This window comes from Eptatretus burgeri, chromosome 14 (assembly GCF_056783735.1).
Source record: "Eptatretus burgeri isolate ZD-2024b chromosome 14, Ebu_testis_v1, whole genome shotgun sequence".
Classification (NCBI taxonomy): domain Eukaryota; kingdom Metazoa; phylum Chordata; class Myxini; order Myxiniformes; family Myxinidae; genus Eptatretus; species Eptatretus burgeri.
Window position 1 is genome coordinate 16962194 of NC_140974.1, and position 14298 is coordinate 16976491.

General features: G+C 46.4%; 1 protein-coding gene across 8 annotated transcripts in view; it reads left to right on the forward strand.

Annotated features, from left to right (window-relative positions):
• The first annotated feature begins 699 nt into the window (after window positions 1-699).
• The window catches only part of LOC147012715 (uncharacterized), a 286616-nt gene continuing 273017 nt past the window's right edge, over window positions 700-14298 (forward strand). For all 8 annotated transcript variants that reach the window (XM_085853811.1, XM_085853813.1, XM_085853814.1 and 5 more), the window contains exon 1: window positions 700-975. The gene's annotated coding sequence lies outside the window, so the exon portion shown is untranslated. The remainder of the gene's footprint in view (window positions 976-14298) is intronic.

The window sequence follows — 14298 nt, forward strand, 5'->3', positions numbered from 1 at the left end:
TGTACCATGGTAAAATTAATCATTATGGTAGTACCATGGTAAAATTAAATCATTTTGGTCATACCATGATAAAATTAATCATTTTTGTCAAACCATAGTAAATTTAATCATTTTGGCCGTACCATGGTGAAATTAATCATTTTGGTGGTACCATGGTAAAATTAATCATTTCGGAAGTACCATGGTAAAATTAAATCATTTTGGAAATACCATGGTAAAATTAAATCATTTTGGAAGTACCATGGTAAAATTTAATCATTTTGGAAGTACCATAGTAAAATTAATCATTTTAGTCGTACCATGGTAAAATCATTTTCTACACACTTGCACATCTCCTTTTGACCCAATGGCAGTGTCCTTGTGGCGATGATATATTTATCCAAATCAATCACAAGATCTTTCCAGTTCTCAGAAGACAGCTTTCTCCTGAAGGGCAGCCTACTCGGCGATGCAACGCCCCCTGCTGGCATAACTTTATAACATCACCAGGAATCGAACCGAGGAGCAGACGTATCAGAATGATTCACAACCAACTGAGCTGTCCGGCTTCGCTGAACCACAAACTCATGTCAACCCAGACGACTTTAATTAAACCACTGAACCGAAATGGCCACCACCTCCATCTCCAGCTCCTTGTGAAAGTACCCCTGGTGGACAACAACTGAAATGTATATGAACAGGGGGTCTCGAAGAACGCCCCCCCCCCTCCCAAGCTGCGCCGCCTGTGCACAAGGATGCAAGAGAAGGCGGGACGTTATTTTTTCTCGCTCGCTATGGCTTCCTTTGCGAGTCCATCTCGCACGACCCGCCGGTAGCGAACCTGGAACTCGGACTGCGTTTCAATCTTGCTGCGCACTTGGGGATTCATCCGGCGCTCTGTCCATCCCACATCTGACTGCTTGCGGGGGGGAATCGGGTCACCGGGAACGAGGTTCCAGAATTAAGAACCGAGGTCATCTTCAAGTTACGTCACAGGTGGGGGACGAACACTCATCCGGAGCACTTTTAACGGACGAAAGTTCATCTTGAAACTTACAAACTCCCAAACTTTCACCCACATCTGCCTTTTCCTAACTTTGTTGTACTTTCGTCGCACGAAGTGTTCGTTTTTCATCTGGATGGGAAGGGACTATAAAGAGGTCATGTGCTGTGTGTTCATCAAGTTATGTTTTGTAAAGTTTGTAAACACTGTGCATATTCAACGAGGCAGAATCTGTCAATTGTTTCATCGATCAGATCGTTTTTTTGTTTTCGTGAACACGTTATCAATGATTCCCTAATAATTATTTAATTCCAATTTTGTTCGATTCCGGACACGGTGAGTTTAACAGTTGTCCGACACGATGGTGCAGTGGTCATGTACCTGGGTTCGATTCCCAAACCGATTGTACAAATTGTTGGATTGGTGCTTTCACAGGGCACCATCCATCAGGTGCACGTTAAGCCGGATGTCCAGTCTGCGAGGATGAGTTACCGAAGGTTAAAGATGCCGTGGTGTGATTTGTGATGAGTGGGGGAGCTATCGCTGGTTTCTAATTACTGTCTGATGTCAGGCCTGGGTTAGGGTGAGTAATACAAACAGGCCTGGCCAGCTGGTTCATTTAAAGATTCGAGCCAAAAACTTTTCTGGCCGGCTTCACAAGAAGGTGGGAATTATTGGGAGGGTTGCAGCAGTTGCAGCAGCAGCAGCAGCAGCAGCAGCAGCAGCATCATTCAGTTTCCACTGATTCACGGGTAGAGTTCTGCAACGAAAGCAGATAGAAGAATTAAATTAAAAGTACTGTGACGATGTACAAATACTGTCCAATAAAACGTCGTTTGTCCATCATGTCCGCATGATCTCCACATCCCATTAACTATTAACTCCGCATGCAGGCCCTTAAATTATAAAAAAAAATTCACATGTGTATCCCGACTCTTCAAGAAATGATTGTATTCTCGAAATCCCTGCGATTTTAGAGAACTGCTGGTTTCAGGTTCTTCTGAAGGACGGCGTGCTTCGCAATGCAGCACCCCACCTGTGGTATGTTCCGTTAGGAAGCGGCTTACTATCGCTTTCCAAGGCAATCGTTTGGTATCAATCGTCTGCATGCCGCTCACCTAGCTGCTAGGCAAGTAGAGCAAGCGATTAAGAGAGTTGCTTCGTTATGTTAGCAAAAATGGCCGCTGTATCGTGGGATTCAAAATCACGAGCAAGGGACCTGTGGAACACCAACGCAATGTAAAATGTGTCTTCAAGGTCTCAACTCTCCCACCCCTCACAAACCCCGTCTTCAACCTCCCAACCCCAACTCCTCACCCTCCTGCTCCCAAACCTCAGGCGTCAATCCTCTCCCCACCCCAAGCCTTCAAACCCCCTTCCTCCCCACCCCCACCAGAAGACCTCAACCCCCCCCCCCAAGCCCCCAACATCATCACCCTATCCCTTCCAGCCCTAAGGCATCAATCTGCTGTGTTAGAGACAGGACACGACTACGTAGGTCAGTGTAATCAAACTCACAACTTTTAATCATCAGGCTCACAAAATGGCGGGAGTGCTATAAAACAGGAGGGGCACCGTAAACCAGTATAGTTGTTGTAAAGCAACAGTGTGAACAACCATTAGCTCACAGCGCTGATGTAACATGCCAATCTGTGGACATTACACAATCAACTCCCTTCCTCAATTCTTCAAACCCCCTCTTCACCCACCGAAAGTCCTCAACCTCCCAACTCTGTCCCATATTTGCTCTCCACCCCCCCCCCCGCCGCCACCACTCCGGCCTTCCCCTCCCAATCCCAAACCTGTCCTCCCCTCCTCTCCCTCCTCCCGCTCATAAAAGCATGCAGTCATCTTCGCATCCAAACAGTGCAACATTTAACACTTTCCCCTCCCCGATCAAGCTATCAGCGACTTCACCGAAACCATGATTTAAAAAACTCCGATATCCAGTATTATGCCTCATCACTGTCACCTGTCCAACTCACAATCCCGTGAGATATGCGGAAACGATACGTGACCATCAGAAGGTTAATTGTGAAATACACATCGTCAAAAGTAAATAATGACCTCGGACAAAGACCTTTTATGATGACGTGGGTGTTTGCCCTGCTCGGGAGAATGTCACGTAGTTATTTGGGTGTTGAAAAAGGCAACAGACCGCTGCCTCGATCTCTGAGGCCAATCTTACCAAGGCCTGTGACGCTGATCGGCATTCTTTTAACTGGTCCTTTGGTCGTTTTACACTGAAGGGAAAACTTAGAAGGAGGGTATGGCGATTGTGAATATGACAGCTCTGGAGATGTCTTTGGCTTGACATAACAGGAAGCACCAACATGGCAGCCGTATGATCGTTACTTCAGGTTGAAATTATGGGTGGTCAGGCAAGCTGTCCAACTGGTGGTTGGAACGGAATGTTATGGACGGACGGATGAATAAGCGTATTATTATATAATACAACAACCAATGAAATATTCAGAGGCGTACCCCTGTTATGTATACATAATGTTATTGAAACGTGCATTTCATGCTTTAATTATTACTTTGACTTTTCATCCTAATTCTTCAAGGTCTACAAACGTACAAACCCTCCCTCCACCCCCAAAATACACAATGTTTGGGTCCACAGATAAGCTTGTCAGGGGGGGCTACTCCTTCTGACTCCACATTTCTTTATCTATCTTTCCCTCTTCCTCCATACTCTGTAATCGCTACGAAAGCAACAAATTAATTTGGGGAAATTGTCACAAGAGGTTGGAATAAAAATGAAAATGACAGCCCGGCCAACATTTGCTCGAGCACCATGACTATTGTTTACATGGAGCCCACCACGTTATTAGCGGTGCTAAAGGCCCGGTCACACCTTGACGTTTTAGCCAGCAATGGCAACGTATTAAAATGTATGTAAAACGCTGGCTTACGTTGAACTTTTGATGTTTTTTTTTAAAGATTCGGACGTATTCATAGCGACTTGGTCTTATGTATAACGCATTGGTAACGTACACAGAACGTTTCGTTGTGTTATAGATAACTTATACCAACGAATGCTGAACCTGTTGTCAGCCTACACAACCTATGCCCAACGATAGTCTAACTTAGGCATAGCGCGTTGCACGCATCGCCGACGATGTCGTGACGTAGCCTATTAAAAGGCTGACGCACAACGATTCGAATCATAACTGCCGTAGAAATGGAAGTGTGAACATCGCGGTCACACCTTGGCGATCTTGCCAGCGTATGCCGACCGAAGAAAAATGTGTCGAAAACGTTGGGGCACGTCAAATACGGTATGAGTAAGTTTGGTATACGTGAGTAGAACGCTAAAGTACGCTATCATACGTCGTAGTAAGTAGAGTACGTCAAGAAATTTTAAACATGTTCAAAATTTTACGACGTACTCGGCGTATGACACACGTTCCACATGCGATGGGGATAAGTTTTACACACGATATGCGGACGCTTACACACGTCCACAAAGGCTACTTATAAGCTACTCATAAGTCGAAACACGTCGCGGTAATGTCTTTTTTACGCAAAACTTATTTCTAACTTATGTCTGACGTGCTTTGAACCAATTCTTTACGTAGTCCCAACACACATCGACGTATGTAGATGTATTCCAATGACGTCTTCCGGTCGACAAAAAAAATAAATGAACGTGTTTCTAGCTTACAACTGCCATATCAAGACATGTTCCCAGCGGTTTTGGGAATTGGTATATAAAAATGGTGTTCATAAAAGGGGAACCCAACAGTGTTTTCGAGTCCTTTTTGAGTCGATGTCCATGTCAGCAGTAACAGTATCAGTATCAGTATTAGTAGTAGTTTGTTCATGTTGGCAGTAGTAGGTGAGTGTGAGGGGGAGAGTGTGGGTTATGATGGATCCTCCTTGCGTCCGCGTGTCCACGGGTAGGAGACATCTTTTCACCATTGCTCGAAGTTCTTCGCGGCTAATTTTTTTATGGGGCTTTTTCAACAATGAGCTATAGCTTGTTTTTACGATTTAGGTCTATTCATAACAGGTTGGACAAATGCACAATGAACTAATAATGTGCATAGAGCGCTTTGATTACTTATAGATACGATATACCAACGAATAATTATCGTGAAGCCGGCGTTCACAAACTATGCCCAACGATAGCCTAACTTATCCATATCGTGCGGCAGTTTATCTTTGCCGGTGACGTGGGGTTTGCTATTCATAGGCTGCCACTCAACGATTTAAATGGCTGCATCTCCACTATTGAAAGTCGACGCTTGCGCTCAACAATTGGATTTTTTTAACACTCAACGACTTTTAAACGGTACCACTCAGCTATTTTCATTGTTTACAATGAACGATTTAAATTGCTGTCACTCGCCTTTGTTTTTTGACGCTGGGGTTTGGAAATTTGAAGCGTTTCTTCTGAACGTGTTAAAACGCTCCAACTCGACTATTTTAAATAGACGCTGCCGATGGACAATTGGAATCATAGCCAAGCAAGACATCGAAGTGTGAACATCCTCGTCATGCCGAAGAAAAGTTTGAAGAATGCTGCAAATAAGTGTCCTGGCCGTGGCCGTGGACGCTGACGCAAGGACGATCCATTATACCGACGTCTTTCAGCCTATGAGTGACTTAAAAGTAACGTCAGTCGACGTGTGGCAACGATCGCGTAACGTGCCAACAACACGTTAATCATAGGTTAGAAATAAGTTTCGGGTACGCTAAACATTACCTCGGCGTGTCTCAACTTGTGATTAACTTACAAGTAGCATGTGTTGACGTCTGTCAACGATCGCAGACCATGCATACAACTTGTGGCCAGCGTAGTGGAACGTGTGAGTCATACGCCGGCATACGTCGTGAAATTTCAAGCATGAAAAAATTTGAGGACAACCAAAAAGTACAACGTTTAAAGCCAACGTACAACGACGTATGGCAGTGTTTTTCAGCGTGCTCTCAATGTTATCAAAACTTACCCATAACGTATTCAACGTGTGCCAGCGTTTTAGAAAAAAATTCAAAAATCGCCATACGTTGGCTAAAACGTCAAGGTGTGACCGGGCCTTAAGAACCCTGTTCCGTTGGAGTGCTTGCTTGACTGCTTTGAATCAAGCAAACAGCTATGAACGTGAAAGCAAACGGTTACCAAGAAGCTCGCTAGCAGCTACCCATGACTCTCAGTACCCATCCATCCCTGTCATACCCAACTGTTCCTGGACTCTGTGTGTTTTGCACCTGAGAAGGTGGAGAAGGTTCCTTCAACCCTCGACTCTGACTCAGCGACTGGACTGGATGGCATCAGCTGTCCTAAAATCCTGCTCTGCTGCCCTTCCACATCCTCTGTCTGCCTTTTTTTAACCTATCAGTTGCGCTAAATCATCTTCCTTCTGCTTGGAAGTCTGCCAACATCACTACATTACACAAAAAACATGCAAAAACTGATCCTCACGACTGCAGTCCTGTCAGCTTACTTCCAATCATCAGAAAAGTCATGGAATCCATCATCACAGTTGATATGGAACCCTTCCTTTCCTCCAACAACCTCATCTCAGATCACCAATTTGGTTTCAGACCAGATCATGCCACCTTGGACATGCTGCTTCAACTCTCCCAACAATGGATGGAAGCCTCCAATATCAGACATGAGATCAGGGCCGTCTCTCTGACGTATCTGGCATTCTTCCTGGCATCCCACTTGATGAAGTCGGGGGTCTCTCTTTCTTCTACCACAATCTTCTTGAGGAAGTTCAGTCATTCAAGCTCCTGGGTCTCACGTTCAGCAATATTTCTTTGGCAAACCACATTTCAAAATTGGCCTCCAAAGCCAGCTGCAGACTGGGCATCCTCTGTCATACAAAGTCTTTCCTTGGCACACCTGAACTCCTAGACCTACAATACCTTCATCTGCAGCTTGATGGAGCACTGCTCTTCCTTCTGAGCTGTCTCCCCTATCTTACATCTTTCTCAGCTTGATGTCATCTAACATATTGACCTGCCACAGGCAGGTCAGTGGTCTTTCTGTCTTCTACCGTCTCCTCTCCAGTCTTGCCCCCCCCCCTGCTGTGTCTGCGATTTGTCCCCACCACATTTCCGCAAGGCGCTCCGGGTCTGTCAACAACCCCCTTCTGGTAAAACTACCAAAATCACGAATCACTGCTCACCTTCACTCTCTCATTCCTCTTTTTTCCCACCTTTGGAATAAACTCCCACACTATTTTCAATCCCATTATTCCCTCCCAGGCCTTCAAAACTGCTGTTCACCACCACCTCTTATCGTCCCCAATCCAAAACCATGATCTTTTCTGCACTCGTTAACCCCACCCAAATCCCTCCTCCTTCCAATATTCCAATTTTCCCTCCTTGGAGTTTGCACCTGTGTTCATCTTGTCCACCCCATGCATGTGTGTTTTGCATCCTGTTTTTGTCTGTTCCATCCTAATCCATTCAGTGGACTAGCTCTTCTACGAGCCTCAACTATGTATACAACAAAATCCAGCCGTTCCCCGTCAACAGTTTCGAATGGAGTTCTTGCTTGAGTGCTTAAGCCGCTTGGCAAGTGATCTTCAACAAACTTGGTAATTGAACATACCCCAGGAATTGTTTATTTAAATATTAATTTAAGGATCCTGATGGATTAAGCTTGTGTGTGAACGACAAAATATAAATGGAGCAACATGTACGAGGGTGGTTGAAGGTTGTTGTGGAGTTTTTATTGTAGACCATATAAAAATACCAGTTTAATCTTAAAATTCTGTGCAAAGACATTGTCTACCCTCTGGGCAAGTTATCCAGGAAGTGACGTTATTGCACCAACCTGGTCTGTTCTTGAACCATATGTGAACTGGAAATGATTACCACCAGAGCTTCACCCATTGTTTCAAAGCTGGTTTAAATTAACTCGTATACTTTGAGAGATGCACCCCAACCTTTGATCATTGATTTGACTCAGAGTGGTGGTAATCCTGCTTTGCTTCAAGGCCATCATATTTGTTGTCTCACCACCACCTGCCAGATATATCTACCTACGCCAGGTGAGAAGATTATATAATGGGTTGGAGAGTACTGATGATATAGCAAGAAGAAACCATACTTTTTGAGCTGATTTTGTTATAGATGACCAGACTTGGTGGTGTAATGGTTTGAGAATCTGTTCAAGGTCAGGGAGGTTGGTGGTGGTGGTATAATGGTTTGAGAATGGCTTCAAGGTTGGGGAGGTTGGTGGTTCAAAGCTGAACCAAGTCAGACCAACTATGTTTTTTAAAATGGTACTTTATGCCTCCTTGCTTGATGTTCAGCATTTAAAAGGATGGAGAAACATTGCTCGAAAGGCAATGGCAAATTCTTGCCAATAAAGGATGGAGGAAAGTATAACCCTTGCCAATAAACTTATTCGGCAGCATCAACACTCTGAGAGTTTGGTACATCAACATAAAATAAACTTGTCATCTTTTTTTTTTTTGTATACCTTGTTAGGGGTTAGGGTTAGTCGAGGCTCGTATGAGAGCCCATACGTATACCTTGTCGAGGCTCGTATGAGAGCAAACACACAACGCACAACAAGGGGGGCATGAGACAAGAGGGGAGGGAGTGGGAAGGACAAAACAGTGGGGAACAGAGACATTAGGAGATCTGTGGAAGGGAGAGGGATGGGGCAGGGAACATGGGGTATACAAGATGGACATTACAGAGACTTTCAGGAAGGAAAGCAGTGAATTGGAAGGAGGTGTGTTTGGGGTGGATTAATGGGGGTAGAAAAGATCGAGGATTTGGATGGGGGAAGATAAGAAGTGGTGGTGAACAGCTGTTTTGAAGGTCTGGAGGGAAGAATAGGATTGAAAAGAGTGAGGGAGTTTATTCCAAAGGCGGGAAAAAAGAGGAATGACATAATGAAGGTGAGCAGTGATTCGTGATTTTGGTAGTTTTACCAGAAGGGGGTTGTTGACGGACCTTGACCGCCATGCAGAAATATGGTGGGGACAACTTGCAGACACAGCAGGGGGAGTGAGACTGGAGAGGAGATTGTTGAAGACAGAAAGACCACCGACTTGCCTGCAGTGAGAGAGTGAGAGGCCCAAAGACTCAGCCTCATCACAGGAGATACCAATTATCCGAAATGCCTTGGTTTCCACAGTGTGAAGCCGAGAAAGGGGAGAGGCAGGAGCACCAGCCCAGAGGGGAGAGCAGTTCTCCATCAGGCTGCGGATGAAAGCTTTGTATGTTGTCAGGAGCTCAGGAGGGCCAAGGAAGGAGTTTGCATGACGGAGAATTCCCAGTCGGCGACTGGCTTTGGAGGCCAGGTTGGAAATGTGGCTCTCCCACGAAAGATCATGGCAGATAGTGAGACCCAGAAGCTTGAAAGAAGAGACTTCTTCCAGAGGATTGTTGAGGAAGTGGATTGGGTGGGGGGGGGCAGAGGATTGTTGAGGAAGTAGATGGAGGGGGGGGTTGCCAAATGGTCCTTTCGGAGAGACATCGTGAGAGTGTGAGATTTGTCCGGATTGAAAGACATGTTCCACGTATTGGGCCAGTTTGTGATTTTACCCAGATCGAGAGTGAGCAAAGAAGCTGCTGCTTGCTGGTCTGAAGGATTACAGATTGTACAGCAGAGGGTGGAGTCATCAGCAAAAAGATAAAGAGGATTTTCCAGAGAGTCAGAGAGATCGTTCATGAAAACCAGAAAAAGAACAGGGCCCAGAACACTACCTTGAGGAACTTCAGCCTGGACATGGTGGGGATGAAAGAACTCCATTTAGGGCAACACGTTGACTGTGACAGGAGAGGAAGTCTGCGAGCCATGAGTGGAGATGGCCTTGGATACCATAGGAAGAGAGTTTGGTGAGTAGGACAGGGTGCCAGACCGTGTCAAAAGCACGCGATATGTCTTGGGATATGGCTCCGATTTCATGTCCGGCAATGAGGATCTCCATCCATTGTTGGGAGAGCAGAAACAGCATATCCAGGGTAGAATGACCTGGTCTGAAACCAAATTTATGATCAGAAATCAGGCCATTGGAGAAGCGGAAGGATTTAATGTCTGAAGCGATGATGGATTCCATAATATTGCTGATGATTGGGAGAAGGCTGATTGGTCTGAAGTTGCAGGGATCTGTTTTTGCACCTTTTTTTGCAGGGCAGTGATGTTTGCTGATTTCCAAGCAGATGACAGATCACCTTGAGCAAATGAGAGGGTGAATAGAACAGAGAGAGGGTGAGCTAGCACAGAGGAGCAGGTTTTTAGGACATGTGGGCTGATGCCATCTGGACCAGTTGCAGAATCTGAGTCAAGGTTTGACAGCAAGCTCTCCACCTTGTCAGGAGAAAAGGACACAGAGTCCAGGGACAGCGGGGAGCGACTGGGTAAGGTGGGTAGAGAAAGTGATGGGTTTTGGACACAAGATTTAGCTGCAAACACCGAGTTTAGGCATTCAGCTTTTCACGTGCGGTATCAGCAGTGCAGCCATTTGAAGTTCGGGAGGGGATGGAGGGGGAACATACACCAGAAACAGATTTGATTAGACGCCACCAGGATTTGGAGGAGGGAGAGTGGTTTGAGAGTTCAGACTTGAGATGAGAAAGATGTTGTTTTCTGGCTCTCCTGAGGGTAGATACACACTTGTTCCGAGCTTTGTGGAAGGAACTGAGATTGCACTAAGTTGGGTTTGCTTTCCATGAGGCAAAGGCAAGTTGTTTCAGGACAACTGCCTCACCACAAGCTTCAGTGAACCATGGGCGGGAGGAAGGGTAGGACAACTGAAGACGAGAGAGGATAAATCTGTGTGCATGAGGGAGAGCAAGTTTCTTTGAAAGAATTCCCAGGATGAGTTGATGTTGGAGAAAGTAGCGATGGGAGACCAGTCTGTAAGTTTGATGGCTGCGAGGAGACCCTGCCAGTCGGCTTGAGTGAAATGCCAGACTCGACGGCACTGAGGAGGTTCTCTGATAACAGCCAGAGAGATGTTCACTTTGACAAGGATGTGGTCAGAAGAACCGATTGGAGCAAAGGAAGAGCAGCAGATATTTTCTAGGAAATTTGTCAAAATCAGATCCAGAAGAGATGGAGTGCCATTGTTTGAAATATGAGTCAGGAAATTGACCGATTGATTCAGTCCCAATGAGTCTCAGAAAGCTTTTGCTGAAGTGCCATGACAGGTGAGAGAGGTACCCACACTGAGCCAACTGGCATGATGACAATTGAAGTCGCCACATATGAGGAAGAGAGAGTTTCGATGAGAAGATAGAAGTTGGTCCATGTTTTCGGATAGTGAGGTGTAAGTGGAGTCATCACTATTTGGTGGATGGTACAGTACACATATAAACATGGGGTGGGAGTGGAGGGGAAGCCGTAGCCAAAGGTATTTCTGGGGTTGTTGGGGAGTCAGGGCAGTGCATGGAGAGGGAGGAAAGTTTCTGTTCGGCAGATTATGTCTGGTTTGTCAGTGGCAACCTGTATGGAAAGATCTGTAAGGTTTGAGTGAAGGCCCCGGATATTTGAGATCCACATTGTTAATGAAGAGGTTGCGGAAGAGGCTTTGGGTGCAGCGGATGGGAGGGGAGGGGGATTTGTTAGGACAAGGGAGGAGGTGGGGGGGGAGGTAAGGAGAGTTGTTGAAAGAGTGTGGGGGATTGCAGAATAGTTAGGAGGAGGTGGCCGGATCAGGAGGAGAAAAGGCTCTGTGGTCCTGTGGGAGAGGGTAGGGGGGCAAGAGAGGGGGAAGAAGGCAGTTGAGGATTTGAGGAGGTGGAGTGATGAGATGGAGGTGAGAGGGCAGTGGAAGGAGGCAGCTTTGTGGATGTAAGGGGTGGAAACTTTGAGAATTGTGAGTGAGGGGGGGTGAATGGAAGGAGAAGGGTGAGTGGGGACAGTTGCGGGAGAAAGATGAGGGGGGAGTTTTTGAGAAAGGTGAGAGGGAGGCTTGGAGGGAGAAGAGTGGGATGGTTGCTTTTAGAGTGAGGGGTGAGAAGGTTGAGTTGGCACTGAAGTTGGAAAAAAAGAATGGTGGATGGAATGCGAGCATTCACTGCAAACTGTTTTTTTTTATTTTTAGGTTCGAGATGTGATTAAACACGTTTCTTGATGGATGCATTAAAGGCGAATTAAGAGAATAGAGAGAAGAAACGTTATAACAGTTGGATTTTTTGGCAAGGAATGAAGGAGAGGTCGAATTGAGAGCAGTCTGTACATATAGTAGAAGAGTAGTTCATTATGATACAGAAAAGAGAACCACATGTGTGAAAGAGGAAGATGAAGCATTATAAGAGATCGTTTTTATTACTATTATAATTATAATTATAATCATAATTATTATTATTATTATTTGAGAGAGTTTTTATCAGATTGGGTCATGGAAATGTTGTAGAAAAAATTGTGAGGTGAATGGCGAATTTGAATCGGTAAAAGCAGGGGGTGTAAACAGATCACATGGCTTCGGTAGGTGTATAGTCAAAAGTGAAATTATTTATTGATTTATTTTAAATAAGGATTGCATAACATTCGGGAAAGGAAAGGTTGAAGTAAAATCGTGGAGGTGTGTGGTGAATTTGGAACGGTAAACGCAGAGTGAAGCTGCTGGGTCGATAAAACGTATCAGGAAGGGGGTGGGGAGAAGACACGTGGTTTCAGGTGTTTCGATCAAAAGGTCAGGTCAGGTCAGGTCAGGTCTGGGAGCATGTGCCAGAACAGCACGTCGCTGCGTCCACTTTCCGCCGGTACTCCAGGGGCCTCCGTCTGGCCATCCCCCAGGCAGATGCCAGGCCCATCCCCATCTCCTTGAGATGATGGTCAACCTGTTGCAACCATGAGGCACGTGGTCGACCCACTGGCCTCCTCCACTCATGAGACTCCCTCGCTGAGAGAATCTGGTGAGCAGGATCAGAGTCAGGAAAACGAGCCACATGTCCATACAGCCGCAACTGACGCTCACGGACTATGCAGGTAACAAATCTCATCCGAGTCTCTCTCAGCAACCGCTCGTTGGACACAAAATCCGACCAGCGATAGCCAAGGATTCTCCGAAGAGACCTGGTACCAAAGGAATTAAGTCTCCATCTCAGATCCTTGGTCAGAGTCCAAGTCTCGCACCCATAGAGCAAGACTGGAAGTACCAAGGACCTGAAGACTCAGACTTTCGTCCTCCCGCACAGGTACCGGCAGCGCCACACCCCATGATCCAGTGAATCCATGACTCCCCAGGCCCGACCCAGACGTCTATTGACCTCTGACTCGCAGCCAGCAGAGACATGAATATCACTGCCAAGGTAAGTGAATCTCTCCATGACCTCAAGATCCTCACCACAAACAGACACAGACAGGACAGCAGCATCCAAGATGTCACCGAAAGCCTGGATCTTAGTTTTGACCCAAGAAACCCGTAATCCCAACGGCTCCGACTCCTCATTCAGCACCTCGAGGGCCCCCAAGAGGATGTCTAAAGTCTCCGCAAAGATGACTGCATCATCTTCAAAGTCAAGGTCCGAGATCTTGACATTCCCAAATGACGCACCGCAGCTTGATCTCTCCGACATCTTCCCTAAAATCCAGTCCATACAAGTGATGAAAAGTGTGGGGGCAAGTACACATCCCTGACGAACTCCAGTAACAACTGGAAATAAGTCAGAGATGGTACCACCACACTTCACAGCACTCTCAGTACCAGAGTAGAGTTCAGACATCAGATCGATCAGTTTTGGTGGCACCCCACGAAGACCAAGAATCCTCCAGAGGACATCCCGATTGACTGAATCGAATGCTTTACAGAGATCAACAAAGGCTGCAAGCAGCCCCTGCCGAAACTCTCGTCTGCGTTCGGTGAGGACACGAAGTGCAAGGATACGGTCAATCGTTGACCTCTTTGGTGTAAAGCCTGACTGCTCTGGACGCTGGTGCTCAAGCAGATGGTGGCGAACCCTATCGAGAATTATCCGAGCAAAGACCTTGCCCGGCACTGAGAGCTGCGTCACCCCTCGGTAGTTGTTGCAGTCTTGGCGATCACCCTTCCTTTTGCAGAGAGGGACAACAAGGCCCCTCTTCCAGTCAGTTGGGATGATGCCTGTGTTCCAGGCAGAGCACAACACTGCATGCAACGACACGAGTGCAGCATTTCCACCAGCCTTGAGAAGTTCGGCATGGATGCCACAGATCCCTGGAGCTCTGCCCCATTTCAACTGGTTCACCGCAGCCCATGTTTCCACAAGCGTAGGTGGACCACAGTTGATTCGAGGGTCAGCAACAGGGATTGTAACACCCTTGACATCCAACTCGACAGTTGAGGGATTAGCCTGGTACAACCGCTCAAAGTAACTGGCCCAGCGGGCCTTCACTTCAGACTCCTCTGTCA